At 45.4% G+C, this 24,163-nt stretch overlaps 1 protein-coding gene across 3 annotated transcripts in view; it reads left to right on the top strand.

The window, feature by feature from the left end:
• The window catches only part of LOC142579142 (uncharacterized), a 159,036-nt gene that overhangs the window by 71,953 nt on the left and 62,920 nt on the right, over positions 1-24,163 (top strand). Inside the window, exons 4-5 of one of the 3 annotated variants that reach the window (XM_075689057.1) lie at positions 12,676-12,731; positions 14,844-14,891. The exons of 1 other annotated variant lie outside the window; for it this stretch is intronic. The gene's annotated coding sequence lies outside the window, so the exon portion shown is untranslated. The remainder of the gene's footprint in view (positions 1-12,675; positions 12,732-14,843; positions 14,892-24,163) is intronic. One more of the 3 variants, XM_075689058.1, reaches the window with a different exon arrangement.

The following is a 24,163-nucleotide window of genomic DNA, read 5'->3' as shown; positions in this document are numbered from 1 at the left end:
GAATCAGCCTCAAAATTGTTTGTTACTGATGTTTTTCTTCCTGAGGCAGGATTTTTTTAACATATTGCTTTTGTTTAGTGTTTCAAAGTGATGATATGCTTTCTAGTGCAATTTTTCAATTTGTGGACGCGTTCTGAGTGATGCTAGACTACTGTAAGGAACTAGGCAGTGGTATAAGAAGGGGAAAGAGCCTGGCAGGGCTTAGTGAGGGTTGTGCCGTGCTTGCTGACTGAGCGGTTGAGTTTCAGCGTAGTTCTAACGCTTGCCGGGAACGAGAACAAAAATGTGAACTCTCCCGAAGTCACTTTGCAGTGTCCCGTGCGAACCTGAACAAGAGAACGAGGCCTTCTCTGTGCGCTGCGCTCAAGAAACGTCGAGGGACGCCCGACTTCGATTATGAGCATCATCGAGCGACATCCCTCCGGACAGCGGATGCAGTCCCCTGTCCATCGGGATCTCCTTCCCCCGGCGGGGCGGTCTGTTGCGTTTCGCCTGCGACACGTGGTTTTGCCGGCGCGACTGCGGCGGGGCGGCGGACATTTTGGCCCGATCGTCGTCGCCGCAACACTCATCGCCAGGTGTTTCCAGGCGCGGCTGCGGCGATGCGACCGCCTAGGGATCATCCTCGCATTCCAGTCATTGTGCCCGAAACAGGCGATGCCAAAGCAGGGATCTCATTCCAGTTATTGGGCCCGAAACAGGCGATGCCAAAGTAGGGATCTCGTTCCAGTCATTGTGCCCGAAACAGGCGATGCCAAAGCAGGGATCTCATTCCAGTTATTGGGCCCGAAACAGGCGATGCCAAAGCAGGGATCTCGTTCCAGTCATTATGCCCGAAACAGGCGATGCCAAAGCAGGGACCATCTTCTCATTACAGTCATTGTGTCCGACCGGCAGCGCCACGACAGGGTGCTACGAGATCGTGCTCGACATGGTGCTACGGCATCGCTACGACAGTGTGCGTCACCATTAGCCCATTGTACATTCACGTGCTCGTCTTTTGAGGGGTTCCTTCTTGCCCTCAACTGCGAGAGTATAAAAACAGCTGCCCCCGGACGCCAAAGGGAGGGCTCCGATTTCTTCTGTTGAGTGAAGTGCTCTCCCGTCTCTCTACTTCGGTCAAACCTGACCGCCAACTCTTTGCGATGTTAAAATAAACAAGTTGTTTCGTTGTTACCAGTCGACTCATGCTTTGCCGGGACCTTCGGATGCTTCCAGTTGTACCCCAGGCCGCCAGGCCAACGCTACCCTTGGGGCTTGCGACCCAGGTACAACCACGGGCGTCAGCGCCGAGTTCCCAACAGATCGTACCAGCGGTCCGATCCCAAACAGGACCTTAACCGAGAAACTGTAAGTCTACGGTTTAAGATTAAGAGGAAGCTTTAGCTCGGGTGCTGCTATTTGAATACACGTAAAAGGAGAATTCGTTTTTCTCGGCAACCACTGCACCGTATTCGACGAGGTTTGTTGCATATAAAAGAAAAACCTAAAAACTAGTGACTGTTGGCTTCGAATTTTTGATTTAGGCCATCAATTTTTGATTAAAAATTGGCAAAAATCTAAAATTAAAAAAAAACGAAACTATGAAGTTTACAACTCTGTAACTCTGCAACGAAAAATGATAAACTGATTCTGTGAATCGCATCTAATAGTACATCTAGAGCGGACAAAATTGGTATGTTACACATGAATCTAAAAAAAATTTGACAATATGGATATATGGTTTTTGCCGAACCCTTCTAAACAACGTAAGAAATTCACGTAAGATATAAAATGACATATCGAATTTGTCCGCTTTCAATGGTCTAATGGATGTCATTCACAGAACCGCGATATCTGTTCTTGATGCAGAGCTATGAATCTGTAAATATCGTGCTTCTATTTTTTCAAACTTTCGAATTTTTGAAAATGTTTTAGCACAATTCGGGACATAAATCGAAATTCTGCTTCCAACAGTCCCTAGAATTTACCTGTTTCTCTAAAATGCAACAAATTTCATTAAAATCGGTCCAGGGGTTATCTCAGAAAAACGTTTTTGCCTTTTACACGTATTTGAATAGGCCGCACCGGAGTTGGGCCCGAGCTAAAGCTTCCTCTTAATATGCAGAAGATAGGTCCTACAATATACCACCTGGACAGCGTTATGTCCCTCGCATGTATTGCAAAGGAGAGATCAAAGCGTCTTCCGAGTATATACCCCTTTAGCGACAGAGTGAAGGTTAGTGTGACGTGGCATGCAATTATTTAGGCACGTCTAATTTATTGGGGTGCTCATCATGTTAACGTTCTTTGCGAGTTCTGACGCTCTTGCATAACAGACCTCTTTCAGCCTCCAGGCACCTCCTCTCTCTCTCTAGTCTCTCTCTGCAGTGCCCGCGCACGTCCTTTAGGGACGTTGGCCTCTGCGCGCTTGGGTTCGTTCGTTCGTTCGTTCGTTCGTGCTTACGCTTATGTGGCTTGCACGTGTACACATCTGCGTTACAGATGGCACAGGCTCCTCCAGATCACGTGACTACATGGATAGATGGTAATGAAGAAGTGTAGTTATGGCAAGCAGTAATTCACAGAATGAAGGTAATTTCTTTCTTACATTCTAAGTGATTTAAAATGTTTATCTACAAAATGTTTATCTATTCGCGGGAGAATTTCTTTTCCTCTGAATTGGTATATTGATTTTGCCTCTCATTTAAGCTCTAATTCTCACTTTCTTCGGCGTGGACATTAAAAAGAAGGAAAGAAAGAGTAAGAGGGAATTTTCGAAGACTGGTCTGGGAGAAGCAGTTGAAATTCAGGAAAAAAAGAAAAAAATGGGCATCTCGCTAGAGAGACGCGAGCTTTCTTGTAAGCATCCGTTTTCCCCACAATGTCGTTGAACTAAGAAGACAAGTAGCTCTGTCACATAAAATGCGTGATCCTCACGACTTGTTCACTTCTATATACGTTTCATGTAAGTAACCCTGATTTGCTCATTAATCGATTAATTGAGTTAAGGTTGGCGATTGTTAGAGTTACAAAATTTTATTCGACGTTCAACTTGAGCTTACGCACATTTTTTTTTCTTCCTCGGATAAAAGGAAAAATTGAGGACTGGCATCTTATGAGCCCAGAAATATATTGCTGCCTATACATGTTGTATACAGGGTGCCCCAGCTAACTTTAGCCAGAGCTTAAAAATATGCCGATGCACTCTAAGACGGCGCTATTAAATGGATGTTGTTGACTATTGGATGCAGTAAGTCACACCATTTCTTGTATTCTGCTTGATCGCATAATTAGTCAAGAATAATTAACCAACTTCTGAAGTAACGAAGTTAGGCAAAAAATTCCGATTAGAAAGTTGTAGAGCGGTTTGGAAAGCGTCCTATTCGACAGTTCTTAACTTTCTGTCTATTAGGCATTAGTGAGTTTCTGCTTACTGCAGATGCCCGCGAAAAAAAAAAATGCCACGTGTAATGCCCGCTTGCGCGTCGTGATTGCAGCGCTCCCAAACGTTTCTCGTACAAACGAACATAGCATCTGGCAGTGTGTGCTGCCTCTTAAAAGGCGGCAGGGCAGCGATGCAGGCGTTGGCTGTGCGATTGACGCCACCGACGTGATGTGCTTCCCTCGCGGCGGTTCATGATAGCGATAAGCAGGCGCAGCGGCAGCACACCCGGCTAAATGCTATAGCTATATATGTTCGTTTGCACGCGGAGCGTTTGGGATGCGCTGAAATCACGGCGCACAAACGAACATGTCACGTGGTGTATTTTTTTTGTGTGTGTGTGTGTATTTCGCGGGCATCTGCAGTAAGCGAAAAAATACCAATGCCTAATAAATAGAAGGTTATATACCTAATCGAACGTTTTTCAAAGCGCTCTACAACTTTCTAATTGGAATTTTTTCCCAAATTTTGTTGCTTCCGAAGTTGGTTAATTAATCTTGACTAATTATGCAATTAGGCAAAATACAACATATAGTGTGGCTTACTCCATACAATAGTCAACAACATGCATTTGGTCGCGTCGTCTTAGAGTGCATCGGCATATTTTCAAACTCTGACTAAACTTAGCTGGGACACCGTATATACAAGCAATCATATTTAGAAGCAACGCATACATATTGTTAGCGCCTTTAGTCGCACATGAATATTATCCCATATACTACGAATTTCTTGTCTAATCGGTAGTATAATCACATTCGTACGAACCATGGCGAATATAAAAGCATGGAAACTGAGTCGACCACAGAAACGTCTATACTATTTCTCAAGAATTGTATACTTACGACCTGAATGAGGAGCTAGAACCGAGGGGCTCGACTGTTGTTATTCCCCACCACACAAGATCAACAGAGAATAAAGCATCCTTGGCCCCGAGTCATCCTTATTAACACGCTTAAACGCAATTAAATGCACTCTCACCTATAGGTGGGAGCAAACCTCGATTAATTACATAGGGATATAGTTGCAGATGCATAAATTAGGGAATCAAATGCTGTGCATTTTGGAGGTAGACGCCATGCAAGTCCTATTTGCCTGTGCCTTTTCTCGAACGCAAGTTCAGTAGCATGTTATCTCTAAAGATAAGTGCGACAGAAATACGTTGACAAGTTTGCCACTCCTTTGTAGAAATTAAAAAATAATGTTTTCCTGGCCGCGTCCTCTTTCAACGGTACCACTGCAAAGCTCACTCGTTCATATATCTATAGCGTTCACTGTTGGGTACGTCGTCGCTCCGTGATGCCTACACGTCCTCCATTGAATTCTTTTGACGAGGTCGTGGCTTAAGTTTCGACATGTGTAGACGAAATATTTACCCGATAAGGGTGAAATGCGAAGACGCCCGTGTATACCGTGCTGTGGGTGCACATTAAAGAACCCCAGGTGGCCAAAATTAATTCCCCCCACCACGACGTCCTTCATAATCAGATCGCCGTTTTTTCACGTAACACCGCCGAATTTATACTTTTTTAAAGAAATATTTAGCTCATGACTCGTAACTAGTTTCCGATGGGCGAACTGACCTCGTGTACAAGCGCGCGCGCTTCCTTCAACGTCGTGCATGCATGTCACCCATGACGTACCTTTATCATCATCGTTGTGCTGAGCTACACTTTATCGCTTCCAACGCGTGGAACAGCGGGAAGTATGTGTCTGTCGGTCTCGCTAAAGTCTCTGATCAAGCCAGTCCGAGACGTGTTGAGTCTTGGTGGCCATGTCTGACAAAATAAACCACTTAAATGCTACTGCGTTTCCCGGTTCTTCTCGAGCTTCCCTGAAACTCTTTCTTTTCTGCGCAAGAATTGATAACTGAGCGAGTTGGATTGCGTTCATCATGCAGCATCGCAAAGAACGGACACGGACAAGGAGGGACTAGAGAAGGGCTATATCTTCCAAATGCGAAGCATTTCTATGACAGTATCTATCTATCTATCTATCTATCTATCTATCTATCTATCTATCTATCTATCTATCTATCTATCTATCTATCTATCTATCTATCTATCTATCTATCTATCTATCTATCTATCTGTCTATCTATCTGTCTGTCTGTCTGTCTGTCTGTCTGTCTGTCTGTCTGTCTGTCTGTCTGTCTGTCTGTCTGTCTATCTATCTATCTATCTATCTATCTATCTATCTATCTATCTATCTATCTATCTAATATAGCCGCCTACGTCTTGGTGCTCTCATGGTCGTTTCGCTGTAGGGTGTAGGATCTGCCAGCTTTTTTCTCTCAGATTCCTCGCGTGCGCGTGTACGTGCGTGTGAGGAACACGGATATCAACGGGGTTCTGTGGTGTTGGAACATAATCAGCTGTTCGACATTCGGCGTTAAACTCTCGGCAATCGCTTGGCACTGACATAGGGGCTCCCACGCGCGTCGCGGCCACCGAAAAGAGCTCCTATATGCGAGTCTCGCACGTGTGCAGACTCGAGCAGGCCTGGGCGCACATCGTCGTTTCAAGGGAGCGCCGATGATTCGAGTCCCCTTTTCTCCCGCACTCGTGTCTGGCGCTGCAAATTATGCAACAGAGTTGTCTGACAAACTCACCTTCATCTCGCTGAGAGGAAGAGCACGACAAAAGGTGCGGTTGTCGTCACAGTGTATATTCATGCAGACGAGAGGAAGAACCGTCGCGAACGTGTACGTATATGCGTACGTAGCACACAATGAAGAGGTGGGAGCTCGAGTCTCGAAGACACGCTGCTTTGGAGGGGGACTCTGGTAGGGGAGGGTATGAAAAGGAAGAAATGAAAACCCAGCGCAGAGGCTTTGATCGGACCCCCCGCCTCCGTGTGGCCGGGCATTCGGGGTTTGCCGATCACACGAAATCTGTCGCAGGACAGAGAGAAATCAGTAACAGAAATGAATGGAAGAAAAAAAAACACGTGATAGTATGCAGCGCGTCCGTATACGTAAGCAAAGGAGGCAGCGGCCATAATACGGCTTTTCCGGCTCTCCTCCTCGATGGCGAACCGGGAAGGTGTACCTCGTAGGTCATCGAAATTGGATCGCCTTTCCTTTCGTACATATGGTTGGGTCGCGTATACGCTCTCACGCAATTCTTCGCAATCCCACTCCTTCGGTGCATTTTTTTTTTCAGGCATTTCGTCCTATAAAGAGAGAGAGAGGGGGAAGAAGGTGTTCACTTGAGGGAAACGAAGGCCAAGAGGAAGAGCAGACCCTAGCGGAGACAGAAAAAAAAAAATCCATTTCTCCGTCTCGGCCGAACGTGGCATCGGCGAGGTCCGGCGAGGCCGCGGCGGAGAAAAGTGTCTGTCTGGGCCCAGGAAGGCCGAAAGCAAACATCCCCTTTTGTGCCGGCCACTGGGTCCGCCGACGTCTCAAGGCCGCGAAGGGGTGGGTCCGGTCCGCTCCCATTGTCGCGGCCTTCTCTGCAGATGCCTCCGGGAGGTATAGGAAAAGTTGCACGCCGGGTTACCTGTGCTTGCGTAGCTGCCACCGCCGCTTCTACTTTGGTTGAAGGTGGGATGCGGGGTAAGAGGGCGGGGAGGAGAAGAAAGAGTGACCCCACAAGCCCCTTCCTGCTCCGGGCGGGCAGTTTGTGGAGGATGCCTTTGTTGCCGCTTGCCTCCCCTCTGCCCACTGCCCCCTCTGGCTGGCGGGGTATCGCGCAGAGGTCACAGGGTTCTCTAGACGACGCGCCTGCGTTATGCTGCTGACCAGCGGCCCAGGGAGGACAAAGGGGGGAACTGGGTCAGACGCAACCTGTTCACGGGAGCGCACTTTTTAGGACCCCGCTGCGTTTCCCGCTCGCAAGAGGAGCGGCCTTTCTCCCCGCCGAGACGTCGATGATGACCGCCGGCGGACCCGCGGGAAAAGTAAGCTGCTATATAGCGCCGTCCTGGACAGCTGCTTCCCGAATGTCGGAAGAAGGAAAGGCGTCCGGGGAAACGCGCGTGCGTTTTCTGCGTCCTCTCAATAAAGCACGTCCCGGGTTTTTTTTTTTTTTTTTTTTTTTTTTTTGGTAGTACTCCAGTCGTCGGCCCTTTCTCCGACGCCTTGCACTTTCGTTCCGCATCGCTGATCAGGCCAGCAGAAATTCGGACGTGGCCTGGGATCGTCGCCAGGGCGCGCATGCTTGATCGAGAGTGATTCAGCCGCCGGTGGCCCAGTTACGAGTTTCCGCGCAGGCCCCCGTTTGTCCGTCGCCTATAGCTTTACTTAACCGGGCTTGAACGCAGAAAAAATGTATCCAATTGGGAGTCGGTCGCGGGAGAAGATGTGTCGTCCGCAGAGCAAAGGTTACAAATCGTGTCCCTTTCTCAACGTATTCTTGATGTGCTCTTCTGTCTCAAGCACATTGAAATATCGGGCTGCTGACATTAACGTCATGTAATCACATCGACCTGATGCTCAATTCATGGCTTAATGTCTCTGTATTTATAGAAATCTTAAGCCTGCCGATTTAGAAAAAATCACCTTATCTTTCTTGGATGCCGTGAAAAGGGGAACGCCAAATGCATTTTGGACAGCCCTTTCGGTAGCGATAGGCTATACTTGCTTTCGATGTAATCTTCAGGTGTGTTGCCCGTACTGCAATAATATTAAGCACGCAGGCTCTCTGACTGAATGCATCTTGCAAGGACAGTTCCGTCTCGGCACACTTTACTAAATGTCAACACCATGGGCTACAGAGGTGGGTGCCGTCACCATATGTGTTTCTGTACACCTACCGCATGCTCGTTTGTCGTTTTTTTTTTGTAGCCTAGTATGTTAAATGCAGAGAGAGAGAGATAATATTTAATGGCAGAAAGGTGGAGAGGTCGGCCTGAGTGAAATGCCTCTATCCTGCTACTCCACGCTGGGGAAGGGGCTTGGGGAATAAGAGAGATAGGATGTGAAGAGGAAGGAAGGTGGTGGTGGTATGGTGAATATGATGAGGGCTGCACAGCATAATGTTTCTGCGTAATGCGTACGTGTACACTTCACAGCACAGATGTTAAAAGTAAAAATTAGGCTCTGGTAACCAGCTAATTATCATGAAACGCTTAAATACTTTGGCGTGTAGCACCCGTGTGAATAGCGGTTCCCTTTCCGTCACGCTTCATAGCAGTTTTCCTCGCACACTCTTAAACCAGTTGCACCCTTTGGGGTGTATATTTGCCACACAACAATAATCGTCATCTGTCTATTGCCCGCGTTTCCTTTCTTTAACGCTGCGAGCCCGGCACTTCCAAGTCACGAACGGCATGCGCGTTATCATGACAGAGCATTCTCGACAGGAAAGTAGCGGGCGCAGCGTTTTCAAGAAAAGAAGCGCAAGCGAGGCAGATGACGATTATTTCTGTGTGACAAACATACAACCCAAAGGGGGAACATTTGACTGAGAGTGCAGAAACAATTTTAAGAGATGGCTATTATTTCTATACTATAGAAGCTGCCTAAAGTGACGATGTAGAAAACCATGCGCACGCTTTAGACCTAAGTATAGTGAGATATTAAGGCTGTTGTGCAGCTTAGAGTAAATACGCTTAAACCAGGATACAACGAGCCCAGATGAAGCGAATTATGTTCTATACTGAACACGCAAAGCTTGCCGACCCAATACACACATGGAATATAGTTCATTTGTAACGAACTGGGCGTTGTATTAATATCGAACTCGGTGCAACCGCTGCCAATGTAGCAAAGTCACCTGAATGGAGCGAACGCAGCGTTCAGGGGAGGTATTTTTCCTATAGCTCCAAGAGCACTGATAACGTTAATTCGTGTGACACTGAGAAATAATCAAATACGCAATACAAGGCCACCGTACGGCAAGAAAAAATGAAAAAAAGAAAACTAATGCCTGTTACGCGCAATGTTCTTTTAAATATAGACAGATTCATTGATTGCTTACTTTCTCCACTAAAAGAAAAAATCGTACGCAACGAACGCACCGCAAAAGCTCGTTTAACTTCGTTATATATATATATATATATATATATATATATATAGTCATACAACTAGATTCGACTGCTAAGTTCTGTCTGTGTTGTGGTCCCCTATGACTTGCCAGTGCTCCAAGCTCCAACCAAATAAGATCTGCAGAAACTGAATGGGGGAAATCTCCCGCAAGGAAATATGTTCATCCAACTAGCTGTCTAAAGGACATGTCCACCAAGTTAACTGCCTAAAGGAACGGAGTTCTCGAGAAGGCATCTTCCAAGCTAAAGGAACAAAAACTGAAAAACAAAAATGTCTTGGTTCCCAAATTGTGTCCAAGACAGCGCCCAGCTTGACTCTCACGTTATATCAAAATACAGGTCACAAGGTTGTTGGCTATGCGTGAGCTTATTTGCAGAGAACAAGAACTCACAGAAGTGAGCAAGAGCTGACTGGTTGATTCATGGTGTTGAACATGCCAAAAACAATGTCCACCTAAATCTAAGTAGAAGAGCATTTTCTCATTTCGCCCCAATTGAAATGCGGTGACCGCGGTATAGATATGAAAAGCAGGCACAGCCTCCAAGCTGCATGGTATAGAGTGACTGCACCGAAACGGCAGTGTGCCCGCGTTTGATCTCTAGACCAGGACGAATTTTCGTTCAACTTTTAAATCCTAATTAATTAAATTCTGGGGTTTTACGTGCCAAAAGCCACGATATGATTACCAGGCACGCCGTGGTGGGAGACTCCGGGTTAATTTTGACCACCTGGGGTTCTTTAACGTGCACCCAATGCACGGCTGTTTTTGCATTTCGCCCCAATACAAATGCGGCCGCCGCAGCCAGGATTCGATCCCGCAACCTCGGGCTCAGCAGCGCAACACCAAAGCCACTATGCGCCACCACGGCGGGTGACTGTTAAATCTGCTTGTCGAGGATACTGAATTATGTTCATTCCCAGCAGTCGATGCGTTTCACAGTTGCGTGGAAGGCTTTTATTATTTTTTTTTCATTAATTTTTTTTCGCGCGAATTTCCCTCGGTGCGCGCAGGTGCAATCGAGAAAACGATGGAAGCTGTCATATTGTCAGGCGATCGGCTGTCGACCACCAAAACACAATGATTCTCCAGGCACCGTGTGCAAATATAATATATACAAATTTGCAGCGAGCGCTTGTGACAAAAAAGAAAAAAAAAAGAATGAACGTTAACACATGCTTCAGAGGAACAATCCTCACCATGCGTATATACATGCATGTAGGCATGTCCACTCAGCATCAGCAATCGTCGTTCGCTTTTAACACATTATCGCAAGCTGTACTCAATGCGCAGTGACCTATCGTATGTGCTACGTCATTTTTGCATGAGGGCATGCGCCTTCGGCTTGCTTCGCTACTTTATTTTTGTTCGCTTCATTCTTTCTTTTGCTATAGAAGGAAAACATAGCGTGGAGATGGGAACAGAACTGTCCCCCACCGTTGCCCGTGCCTTCGCATGATTCATCTGTCAATCACTTTGCGGGATCTCAATATTCGGCGAATCTAGGCTTCTCGGTCGAGCTGTGCTCGTTCATCAAACTCATCGATTGAAATAACGTTGCGTGCATGTCTCTGCACGTGATGTGCAATTGATGCATGACGAATGCTGCATCCTGTGACCCGCTGTTCTTCATGCGGTATAGGTCAGTTGTAGAAAATATCAACGTTCCGTGTATATAATAAAGAATAAAAGAAATGCAGACGTCCTAACACTCTGCCGGACAAGCGACAAAAGTTGTTGTGTGGGCACCCCGCATGCTTCATGGGTATACTTGTTCGTGAGCATTTTTTCGTTTCTGTATAAATCAAGCTTTGATTTGATAGCTCAACGCAAAACTGAAAGAAATGGTAATAACTTGTATGTCAATTATTATTTTTTTCCGTATATGTTATAGTTAAGTGGTGTCATTAATTTCTTGACTGGCTCACCTGACACATATCCAGAAGTACGTAATAAAATAAGTGCAATGCTATTACATTTTGTAGAGTGACCTTAGAATTTGGGTGTTTAGTCGTGCTGTGATAGAGAAGGTTAAATGATTAATGAAATCGTGGATGAGTGATTAAAGTGGTCTTTATTACCAACTGGTCCTTCATAAGCTTAAATGGACAATTAGAAGCACCGCTAAAAAATCTTATATTGGTAAAATGTTTTTGACAACTTCGTTCAGCGGGCGGAGGGGGGGGGGGGAGTTTATTTTTACTGGAGAAAAGGTAAACCAAGCTTGTTCAGGCCCTTCCCGCTCTGCCTGTGTTTAAATTTTCGGCGAAACCTTCGCGACTAAGTCAGTATAGTATAGTATATATATATATATATATATATATATATATATATACATATATATATATATATGTGTGTGTGTGTGTGTGTGTGTGTGTGTGTGTGTGTATGTGACTGTATGTACTGTTAAGTGTTTATCACTATATAATGTATATATCATAATCATTCCCCCACCACCTGGAGTTCCACGTCAGACGAACAATCGGGCTAATATCTCCAGCATATCATTAAAGCTTGTACCTCTCTCTCTCTCTCTCTCTCTCTCTCTCTCTCTCTCTCTCTCTCTCTCTCTCTCTCTCTCTCTCTCTGTGTGTGTGTGTGTGTGTGTGTGCGTGCGTGCGTGCATGAGACGTCACTGATTTCAAACTATTTTTTTCGCATTTAGACATTTATGGCGCCGAAATATTTCTTTAAACTTATGAGGCCGAGGTTCCATTCGAATGCAATGTCCTTCTTTGAGCCATGCTGCATGTTGCAAGAGCTAAACTTGTTAATGCAGCTAAACTAAATGTTGCCCTAGCCTCGCTTTAGACAATACTTTCGTTTGTGGCGTCCTAGAAAGCTCATTGCTGAGGGTCATGAAACATTAATCAATCAATCAATCAATCAATCCTTATTTCGCATTCATTCATTTACGCAAAATAAACGCTGGCACAAGAACCAAAAGCTGCTTTTTTTTTTTTGCAGCTTGACAAGGTTCTTGCCCATTTTCATGGCAGCGGGGACATAATAAAATAAAGTTTGTACACTTTAGCGTGTGCAATGTACAATCAATGACAATGTATAAGTGAAAATGTGGAAGGGGAAATGTACAATCAGTGTTACAAAGCAGTGTGTTTAGTCAGTACAAATAACATATATGAATATACAGCATATAACAGATATACATAATTATTTTCAATTGCTGAAAAATGTATCATATTACATTCTATTAACGTACTACAACACAGACAGCAAATAAAGGTGTGTATATATGTCTTGCAGGTCACATCCTATATGCGAAAGTGTTATCAAATCGTAAAACAACTTAATTAAAGGAGGTAAGTAGTGACTTCCCCTAGCCAAAAAAAAAAACGTTATTCCTAATAATCACATGCTTAAATCCCCTTAAGCTTCCGCAGATCCTCAGGCCCATATAAGAAAAGAAAAGTGACCAGAGCGCGGAGTCGCACGAGCACCGCTTGAATTATTTTATTCGATTGGGGCGTCCGAATAGCAAAATTTCGGAATCAAATAGAATATAAATGTTCGAGAAAAACCGCTGAATATCAAACGGAATATCGAATTTTTTTCCATTTCCAAGGCAACATGTAATATAAGGTTTGCGTGCAGTCCGTCTACTACTACTACTACTACTACTACTAGTAGTAGTAGCAGTAGTAGTAGTTCGCCTGCAGATCGCACATACGTTTATAGCCGCTATGCACATGCATGCATGTAATATCACTCGAAACTATAAAAGTCGGGACGACTGAGGTGCTTGGGAAACAACTACCTTCACTTATCTGTGCACGGTGGCGTGCATGTCAACAGCAGGTCATCTGATGACATGCATTGTGTTCGTACGAAGGAAAGAAGTTTCACTACACATTGTTCTAATAGGATGTAGGCATGGCGAGAGTTGCCAAATAATAAATTGGAACAAATTTCCTGCGTGGGTTGTTCTTAATACGAACCACTCTTATTGAATGACTGAAAAATATTCGGCAGTTGCTACCTGCCTTGTGCGATCGTTTAGTCCCGTGATGCTGCCGCACAACAACCACACCTCTATACGTGCTTCAGAATCGTTCGGAACAGTCCTCGTTTCCGCCGTTCTCTCTCCCTCGAAGCTTCGATAAGTGCTTGTTGTCATCCCTTATGTGAATTCGAAGGGGCCGAATGTTCGACACCTTCAAAAAATGACATCCATTCCACTGTATGAAGATGGAATGGCAGCGAAAGCTGACGACACTCAAAGCTCTCAAACGAAAAGTAAAGAGCTTTCGCTGCCATTCCATCTTCACAGAGTGGAATGGTTGTCATCTTTTTGGGTTGCGAGTCTGGCGTCGTTGCTCGTTCGGAGGTGCATGGGCTGGCGACTGTCGTTTTCGTTCAGCATCGCGGGAACGTTCTTCGTCGGTGGCCGTTTCGCGCCGGCGCCGTTTGCATTCTCGTTGCTGTTCCCTCCGGTGCTCCTCGTACGCATGTTGTTCTTCGGTTGTACGAACTATACGTATCTACCCATTCGATAAAGCAGCTGTTTTTAGCGTACCTCTCCTGCTTATATACTGCAATAACCTTGACGTCATGCTATTCTTCACGGAGAGCGCTCTAATCTGCTCCACATCTTGATATTTGCGCCGCCGCACTGCACCCGTATGAGTTTGTTAGAAATTGCTAAGTCCGTTTCTGTTGCTGGACGCCGAAAAATCTACGGAATTTTAGTCACATACAGCTTTCGCTGTAAAAGCGAATCAATTCTCCATGCAATCCAACACGAATCGAATAGCGGGGACTATTCGATTCATATTCGATATATCAAGTGTTCGGACACCCCTAGACTATTCACATAACGTATCGTTAATATATAACTCTTACCTCGATTTCTCTGCGTTGAAACACATTCGAAATGCAGAACTTCTCTAACTTGGCTAATTTGGCTAACGCACCACCGTTTTGAACAAAACTCACTGCTTTAAAGAAACACGAGGTCAAAAAGCCTAGTTTAGAGGATTTTAGCGGTGTGTTCTGAATTAGATATTACACAGTTGTAAACTTGGTGCTGCAGTATATTTAGAGTTAATGGACTTTTGGCAGCATTTATAGCACGTGTGAGACTTAAATAAATAAAAGTACATATATATATATAGCAGACTTGTGTGACCTTGCAATATCGTAGCCCGATTTCTAGCGATCAGTAATTCCCGCGACTACACGCATCTATACGTCCCCACAGATGATCCACAAAGTGGGCCTGGGTTTCTGGCAAATTAAACTCGGGTGTTAGATTTCTTTTTACCAGGACACACTGTAAAATAATTTGCAGCCTTACAAGTAAAAAAGGGTACAAATCTGTGTATAACTCGCACACTTACACCATTTTTGTATCTAAAGGCGTGCGTTATATACCAATCTGACACCTTTTTTTCACGTTTCACTTTTCACACCAGGAAAACGTGGGAATAACGGTTGTGCATTGCTTTCGAGAGGTGTAATAGGTAAGTTATTGCAAAGGCTAAAATAAAACCACACGCATTATTTTGCGTTCACTTGCGGCATAGAGTGCCCCATGCATATTTCCAATGAATATGAAGCCGGTGCCTCTCTCACTTCGCCCATGCAGGACGTACAGGCAAACATTGCATTCGGTTCGTAAAATACGCATATGAAGCATCGGAGCGCTTGCTTTAATAAATAATTTACTGCAAGGGATGTATGTCAGACACTTTAAACTCTGCCTGTACATGACCCGTAACACATGGCCCTCATTCCTTGCAAGTTTAAATTTGGTACCACGTTTGGTTGCCCCATAAAATTGAGAAACATTGTGGATGGCGGCTGTATAACGATTCCAAGCGCTTAAAAACAATTAACTTGCAGCAAAAGTCATCATTAACCCACACACTTTAAATTTTGTGAAAGCATCAGGTCTAATGTTTCCCCACCTTCACCGACGTTGAGCTTAGCTCAAGATAGAGTTCTCCCAGATAAAACACCAGGGATAAATTATACGTGGTTCGTACGTATAATACACACTTATATCGCTTTGGAGCACCTTACAAATACTGCTATCACCTGAGTTGCCACGACGTGAACAGACCACGCTGGACCGTATGTGGCTATAGGCATCGCATTTACAAACACTTATGAATTCCACATGGAAATTACCAACAGCCCTACTTGCGTCGCATGCAGCTGCGATGAGACGCCCACACACTTTATCTGTGTCTGCCCGCGCTGTTGTGCCGAGTGTTGGACCAATTGGACCATCGTCCTCCATCAGAACTCATATATATATATATATATATATATATATATATATATATATATATATATATATATATATATAGCTCTAGGCCAGTGTTCCCAACGAAACTTCGAGAAGAAGACGTTATTCGCGCTACAAAGTTTATGTGGTTACGGGCATTCACGATATAGTTCAGGAACGCCGCCCGCTATCCGGTCTATAGTGTACGCGGTTTCTTTATGCTCGTCTCTATCTCTCTCTGTCTCTCTCGCCTTCCAATCTCTCTTTCTTTTTATCACCCTACTCCTTCCCCCTTATAGGGTAGCCGACCGGAACTATGAACGGTTAACCTCCCTGCCTTTCTACGCATCCTTTCTCTCTCTGGAGTACTATGCCTATATAAACTTAACGAATTGCGAAGAGCATAATTAGCCTACACACATTAAATTTGCCTGCGGATCGCACATACGTTTATAGCGCCTATTTCAACTAAATATACATTATAGTGTGTGTGTGTGTCTGTGTGCGCGCGTGTGTGTGTACGTGTGTGCGTGCGTGTGTGTACGTGTGTGTGTGTGTGTGTGCGTGTGTGTGTGCGTGTGTGCGTGTGTGTACGTGTACGTGTGTGTGTGCGTGTGTGTGTGCGTGTGTGTGCGTGTGTGTGTGTGTGTGTGTGTGTGTGTGTGTGTGTGTGTGTGTGTGTGTGTGTGCGTGTGTGTGTGTGTGTGTGTGTGTGTGTGTGTGTGTGTGTGTGTGTGTGTGTTTGTAACGGCTCCAACTTATCATTAAAGCTTGCATGTGTGTATCTCTCTATTACGAAAGAGAGCAGCGTCTGCAGCGTGAAGCAGGACAGATATCAGACACACGGACAACGAACGTAACACGTTTCGCTCGCATATCAGGAACTGCCGCACAGCTGGATATATACACAACAGCAACGACCACCGAAGGCACGCAGGGCTCTATATACTTATATATGCGTACATGACAGCGTATGCCGTACATGACAGCGTAGCATACGCCGAGTGCGCGAGGCGTCCGCGAGGCGGCGTCCTGTATGCAAACTGTTCTGGCAGCAGTTTATCGCTCGATTTCGGGCTGGCGCGTTTTTCTTGGCCGTGCAATTATTTTCATGATCTTTTCCCGTTCAGAATCGTTAGAGGAGAAAGAATGTTGCGAGTAATTATCGGATATTACAGGGAGTAGAGAGAGAGAGAGAAAAGTTGAATGACACGAAATCCAGAGAGATCGGCCTGAGGTACATTCCTCTACCAGCTACTCTGCGCTGGGTGAAGGGGAAGAGGGAAAGAAAGAGGGAAGAAAAAGGTGCATGATGGGTGACGATGATGAGGAAAGATGTAAAGCACATAGTAAGCTGTGCGGACAACTTAAAGCCTGCAATCTGCAGGCCCGTGCTTTTTAAAAAACATCATGTAAGGCCTGGATAGCCTTAAAACTCGACTTAACGTCTGACCAGCCTAAAATAACGTCCGCCGACAGAGGTGGGCTGCCGAGGTGCGTAAGGATATTGTTCAACTTTTGACGCTCTTACACATACTGAGGGCAGTCACACAGTACATAACCAATAGTCTCTTTCACATTGCACGATTCACGTTCTGGAGACTCGATGCGTCGCATGAGGTGCACGTTCCCGCGCGTAAACGCCACCCCCAGCCTAAGTCTGTGGCAGGAGGCTGGCACAGCTGCATTGAATTTTGGGTGGTAGCCTAAATTTCACGGTAGGGTCCGATCTTTGAAGTCGTCTGAGGCGGGTATATCAGGATTGTCCCAGTGCTTTTTCGTCTCTGTTCGGATGATACTTGAGAGAAGGCAGTTGGCGTCCGCTTTTGAAAAAGGAATCGCAAGCAGTGGCTCTAGGTCTTCGAGTGCCTTCTTCGCTTCGGCACCGGCCAGTTAATTTCTGTGTACACTACAGTGACTGGGAACCCACAGAAATGCAATGCGGTGGCCGTTCTCTTCCGCTAGAGTGTATAACTTGGCAGTCTGAAGAGCCAATACTCTAATAGCTTTCTTTCATTACGACTCTAAGTATCTGCAGAGCTTATTTCACGTCACTAAAGACTGTCCATACTTGAGGAGGCTGTCGCAAAATATAGTGCACTGCCTTTCTGATTGCCACTAATTCCGTGGATGTTGGTGTCGACTTGTTTCGCAAAAGAAACCATCGAATGACTGATGCACAGGCGCGACGAAAGCCGCATCTGACGCATACGACGAGGCAGATCCGACTGTACATACGTTCACAGATGAGCCATATTCTTTTGACATATATGCAAGTGTTAGATGTCTGAAGCCCACGGCAGGTATTTGCGATTTTCTAGGATTACCAGGAATTGAGAGATTTGTCCGTATTTTGGACATTACCCATGGGGGCATACGCGGAAGGTCAGCAGGAGCAAAGTATGATGGTTTGGAAGATACTACGCATTTAATGGCTCTCGAAAAAGTGGAGTCGGGCCGTAAGTCGGAAAGTGTCGATAAAGGGAGGCGTCGGTGGCGGCACAGCAGCCGCAGGAATAATCACCAGTTTCGCATCGCACAGGGGTGAGGGTTGACGCGAGTTTCCTCAATTGTACCATAAATTGAGTTGCAACGTGGAACCCCTAGGTGTGTTTTCAGCATCTGTGCCTGAGCACTTTCAAGCGTACGCAAACTTCACATGTAGGCTCATACCTGATAAAAGTGGCTAGCTATACGAAATATAGCCGACGTAGAGAGCCTGGTACAGCCGGAGTAGCGAATACTCAGATGGGCCCCACTTCATATACGAGCCAGAAAGTGGAAAACTTGAGCAAGTCGACTTAACTTCTTTTGTAACATTTCTACATGCTTCGACCATGAAACACCGCGGTCGATGACAACGCCCAGGTATCTATACGGTGGGTCACAAATGGAATGACATTGCCGTTAGTAATAATCAGATACCGACACATAGACTTTCGTGTCAACTCTATCGCAGCGCACTTATCTGTGGCCAGTTGCAATCCTTAGCACTGCACCTACCGAGACGCTAAGGAAACAGCTCGCTGGAACCTTGCACGAAGTTGCGGTCGCGTGTCTCCCGACGCCCATATATGGGCATATGTCGTCGGCGTAGGTAGTGATGCGTACTGCATCCGAAAATATTTCCGCAAGGCCAATAAGGGCAACATTGAAAAGAGTCGGGCTAAGCCTCCTCCTTGAGGCACTCCGCAGACAACAACGTGCCTTCTCGTTCCGCCATGATTTGTTGACACGAAGACTGTGCTGCCATCTAGGTAGCTTACAGTTCACATGTAGAGACGGCCGCCGATGCCCAAATAAATGAGGGCATCAAGAATGGCTTCCTGCAGTACATTGTCATAAGCACCTTGGATATCTAGGAAAACTGCTCCTACAAGCCGGCGCCTCCTTCTTTCGAGTTCGATCGTGGACACGAGATCGATGACCCCACCGATAACAGACCGTCCACGTCTAAATCCTGTCATCATTTCAGAATAAAGCTCATTTTTTCCAGCTACTCTAATCTAGTTAGCACCATCCGTTCCATCACTTTACCGACAGAGCTATATAACGCCACTGGTCGGTAAGATGACAGTTCGTAACGCTCTTTTCCTGGCTTTAGGGGGGCCACCAAACGGCTGATTTTCCACTGTTTCGGAACTGTTGGACAACCGCGTTGCGTTATAGTACGACAGCAGGAATTTCCGTCCTTTCACGCCAAGGTGGCACAGAGCAGAATACGAAATACCGTCAGGTCCAGGTGCAGAGGATCATTTCGCAGCAGCGAGTGCAGCCTCCAATTCCGGCATCGTGGACGGAAGGTCAAGACGAGCAGCTTTAGGAAATGGTGCGGATCGATCCAATGTGATACATGTTGACATGTTTGTACTCGTAACATTCTTACAGAAGTCCTCGGCGGCCTGCACTTCCGTCACAGATAAGTGAAGTGCTAGAGCACGGAAAGGATGCTTTTGCTAAGGAAAGGGCACGAAGACTTCGTGCTATTTCTCAGATCCTAGAAAGTGGTTTTCAAGGCTCCAGCGACGAACAGAATGTCCTCCATCGTTGCTTTCCCATTTTTTTTAAGGTGACGCCGTATTTTTCGTTGAGCTCGTCGAAAAAAGACGGTCTAACGAAGATTTAGTTCGCCTACACTTTCTTTCCGCTCGACAGCGGATCGCGCGGAGCCGTTCATACTCAATATCAGTTGTTCTTGATGTAGGTGCACTGATAAACTTTGTTGTCTTCTGCACTGACGATACAATAATGTGCTCTGTATCAGATAGTGAGGTGATGTCTCCGCAGTACTATTCTACACGTGTAGAGAATTTAGACTAATCAGTGCAGCGTATACAGCAGACGCAGTTGATTGCACAAATCACTTCATCTGTACAAATGTTGGTGTATGATTGCTCCAATGCGGTTCTACGTCCGCGCACCAAATAACCGAGCAGGAGGCTCTGAAACACAATAGGGAGGTCTAAGCAACTGGTGTAGGAAATGCCGCGGATGTAGGTGGGAGACCCATCGTTGATGACAGTCAGATCTTCACTGTCTGTGAAATCTATCAAGCTCCTACCACGACAGTTCGTTGTGGCACTTCCCCAGTAAGTATGGTGAGCATTGAAGTTTCCAATTACAATATGAGGGCCTGGAGAACCTTGTAACACAGTCGATAGGTAGGACAGGTCAAGTCTGTCTAGGAGTTATGCAGGCGCCGATGATCGAAAACACCTGTAGCTTAAGTTTTAATGTCGCAAACACATACTCATTGCTGTCATGTGGAGTGACTGTATGCCTAACAAACGTCATGTCGTTACGTATACACATTAACACTTTGCTCTTATGTTCATCTTCACGTGATCATAGCTGGACTTATCCGGAAAGGCGAAATGGCGATTTGAGATTTCGCTCGCATATCACGATAACTGGGAAGTGGTATTTGAAAGCCCGTCGCCTAAAGTCCGACATGCAGCCACTCAGACATCGAGCATTCCATTGCATTATAACAGAATGATGCATCTTCTGTTCCAATGTCCAGTGTGTTATCGTGAGAGCCATGATTGCCACCCTTATTTTAGAGCCGCTAATAGCGGCTTCATAGCATCTAACGCCTTCACGAAAGATACTGCAGTTGGCATTTCATACCCGGAGAGCAATATTCGCATAGTGTTTACTAGCTGTTTAAGCATGCCTATGACCTTTTCATTTCCAAGCCTTTCATTACCCTCTTGGCTCTTGGGGAACGCCGAATAAATATATCCACCTGATGCCCTCTGAGGTAGCGAAGGACACTCGGCAGCCGAAGAGGTTGGACGAACGTTGGAGGACGCCTCATTCCTTGGCGGGCGCGGAGGTACTGGGGGAGGTGTACCTTGTGTGTGCGGGCTTTGCTCTCTGTGTGGCACGCTTTACAGTAAGGACGCTAAGGAAGTTCTTCTTTCAACTGGGACTTACTCTGGGAGCGGCGACGCGGTTGCCGCAACAGGCGCCTTTTCTTGCGGAAGGAATCGGCAGCCTCCTTGTGCGTGGAGTTCTCTCTGACCATTTCTTTCTCAGAATTTGTCTCTCCTCTGCCACTTTGGGGCAGTCCTTGGATGTCGCTTCATGGGCTCCGGAGCAATTTGCACATTTTATGGTTTCAGCCGCTCAGGATTCTATCTGATAGGTACCAAGATATCTTCGGCACGATGCAGAATTCTTAAACACAGCACTCACGTCACCCAGTTTGAAACACTTGTGACACTGTAACGGTCGTGGCACATATGGTCACACTGACTGCCTCACATACCTTACTTTGATCGATGCTGGCAGAGTCTGCCCCAAAGACCAACTTGATGCACCGAGAGCAGCCGAAATGGTGTACGTCGAGGATTCGCACTGTCGATGATAGTAGACACCGCAGGTCTGCATCCTTGATGTTAGTGTCCATGTCTGATACAACACCACTGCAGATGTCCTTCCCATACGCTAGCAATGAGTGAACTGGAATGTTGCCAATCGCTTGAAGAGCTTTCAAAGCCTCCAGTACTGCTTGAGAACTCACCTCCACCCTCAGAATGTTCTTCCGAGCATTAATGCAGATGTATCTCACACGTCCTGAAGCTATTCGATTGAAATATTTGGTCAGTGATTGCCTGTTCAACGAATTCATATTCGCTCCTGCTGCAGTTGGCGTGTAGCCAATGGAGAGAACCCGTACACCACATCTACTTTTATGAGTGGAAAGCTTGCGCTTCAAGTGGCGCGATTGGACTAGCGTGTAATCACTGTCCGATTCCATATCTGCTGCTGTTGAGCTGTCAGATGAGTCGGGACGCCTAAAATCCGTGATGTCGTGGTTTCCCAACGGATGGGCTACCGCTGTAGGACTCGCCTTGTCAGGAGGGCGCGGAGGTTCTCCATTCCCCATCCCAGAGGAAGACGACTTCGGTGAAGCTCCTGATAGCTAGAAGTCGCAGAACTTCGAAGAACCACAGAACAAGGACATTCGTTCTGCACTTCTTCTTCCTCTCAAGTTGCTGAGTGGATAAGGTGTTGCGCTGCTAATCATGAGATCGCGGGAACGAATCCCGGCGGCGCCGGCCCCATTTCGATGAGGGTGAAATGCGAAAACACCCGTGTACTTAGATTTAGGTGCACGTTAAAGAACCGCAGGATGTTAAAATTTCCGGAGTTCCCCACTATGGCGTGCCTCATAATCAGATCGTCGTTTTGGCGCTTAAAACCCTATAATTAATTACAAGGATCAAATTGTGACAATCGTTTGTGGCATTTCAAATCGGTCACCATTCGACTTCTGCAGCATTAAAAAATTATAGTTTGTATAATAAAAAATAATGAAGGATGATTTAACTACTATAGGGCGGCGAGGGGTTACAGTGTTTTCTGTATTTTATTTTATTTTTATATTATAATTTAAAGACCCCTTCGGCGGTCATGGCAACACTGACGTCGTGGCTGGCTCGAATCGCTGTCAGCCAAAAGATGACAAGTATGAAGTAGGGCTAGTTTCTTTGAGTATAAAATGTGACATACTTAAAGCACTAGAAAAGGGACATGACACGTTAAGAAGCCAATATCTGCCTTGTCTTGTTCATTTTGTGGGTCCGTTTGCTCGCGCTGTATATGTGTCCTGTAAAGTAGAATGTCGCCGGCGAAAAGCTTCCAGACGACTGCCAATTCTTCACCCGTCGAAGTGGTGAGCGACACAGAGTTTCGCCAACAGTTTGGCGCTCGGATTATTTGCTAGACCTGGTATCATACGTGTTCTTGCGCACGCTACCTCAAGCCTTTGTGCCGCTTGCTCTTCGTAACTTCATTGTCCCTTTTATTTATATTACTTCAGAAGTGTTTCACGATTTGATCGCCGATAGACCATGCACTCTTAAAATATGCTGCTGAAATTGCATCACAGATTCTACGCAATTGAACAGCTGTCATCCTTTAGCTTGACCCGATATAGAGCTGCTTATAATAGAATTACTTGAGAACAGTTTGAAGTCGGTTTGAGTGATGCGGGAATATATGTTTAGAAAGAACAACGCAATCATGCGAGATATAGGAAACAGCAAGCCATGACGTGAATGTTGCGTATAGCTGCTGTTTTTTTAAATATATATAGTTCTTACATCTCTACGTGCACGTGCTAAAAGTGCCGATAACTATTCCTGTAAATTTTGCATTTGCTTACTTTCTTTTTTTAACTGAACAGGCCACTGTTCCATCTAAAACGATGGCGCTTGTTGCTTGAAAAACCTTTTGTAAGAATCGTTGTTTCGTGCATCGGAAACAAACTGGTGTGCCTGAGACATATGAAAAAGATTTTAAACTCTTCGAGGTGACTTCCAGCTTTAGTGTCAATACATATTCGCGTTGCATTCTAATATAACATAGTGCAAGAATTTGTATATTTCTTTATATTTTATATCATTATATACATTATATATCATTATATATCATTATCATTATATATCATTATATCATTATACCATGTGAAAAGCTGTACAGCGGTCATCAATGAACGGCGACAACTCCTCTATATATTTTTGTTTCAATAAAACACAGAACAAATAAAGCCGTGTTTCCGAAAAATAGTGGCGTAATTATTGCGCAATACAATTAGAATGTTCCACTATTTCCAGTATCTGTAGCTACTAATATACCCGGACAGATGCTACAAGATCTGACTGCTTTTCCGTCAAGTCAGTTAAATTATTGGCACCTGAAAGGAACTCAGCATATTTCACGAGCTTCACTGAAACGCGGCAAGTCTCCGCTTGAATTTACCTCATACCGCCCTACAGCGCTTGCCAGCTGTGTGGGAAAGATAATGGAAACAATGATCGTTGCCAACTTGGAGTGGCGTGTGCCTGGAACACTACAACATGTTACCAAATTGCATGGCTGGTTTTCGTTCAATATCGCTCATCAATAAACAGTGTTGTTGATCTCGCTACGTATGTCCAGCATCAAAAGTCGAGTAAAAGATGATCTGCAGTTTTGTTCTTGGATGTCAAG

The sequence above is a fragment of the Dermacentor variabilis genome, chromosome 4 (genome assembly GCF_050947875.1).
Source record: "Dermacentor variabilis isolate Ectoservices chromosome 4, ASM5094787v1, whole genome shotgun sequence".
NCBI lineage: Eukaryota > Metazoa > Arthropoda > Arachnida > Ixodida > Ixodidae > Dermacentor > Dermacentor variabilis.
The sequence above is the reverse complement of the archived record's forward strand: the minus strand, read 5'-3'. Positions and strand labels throughout refer to the sequence as shown.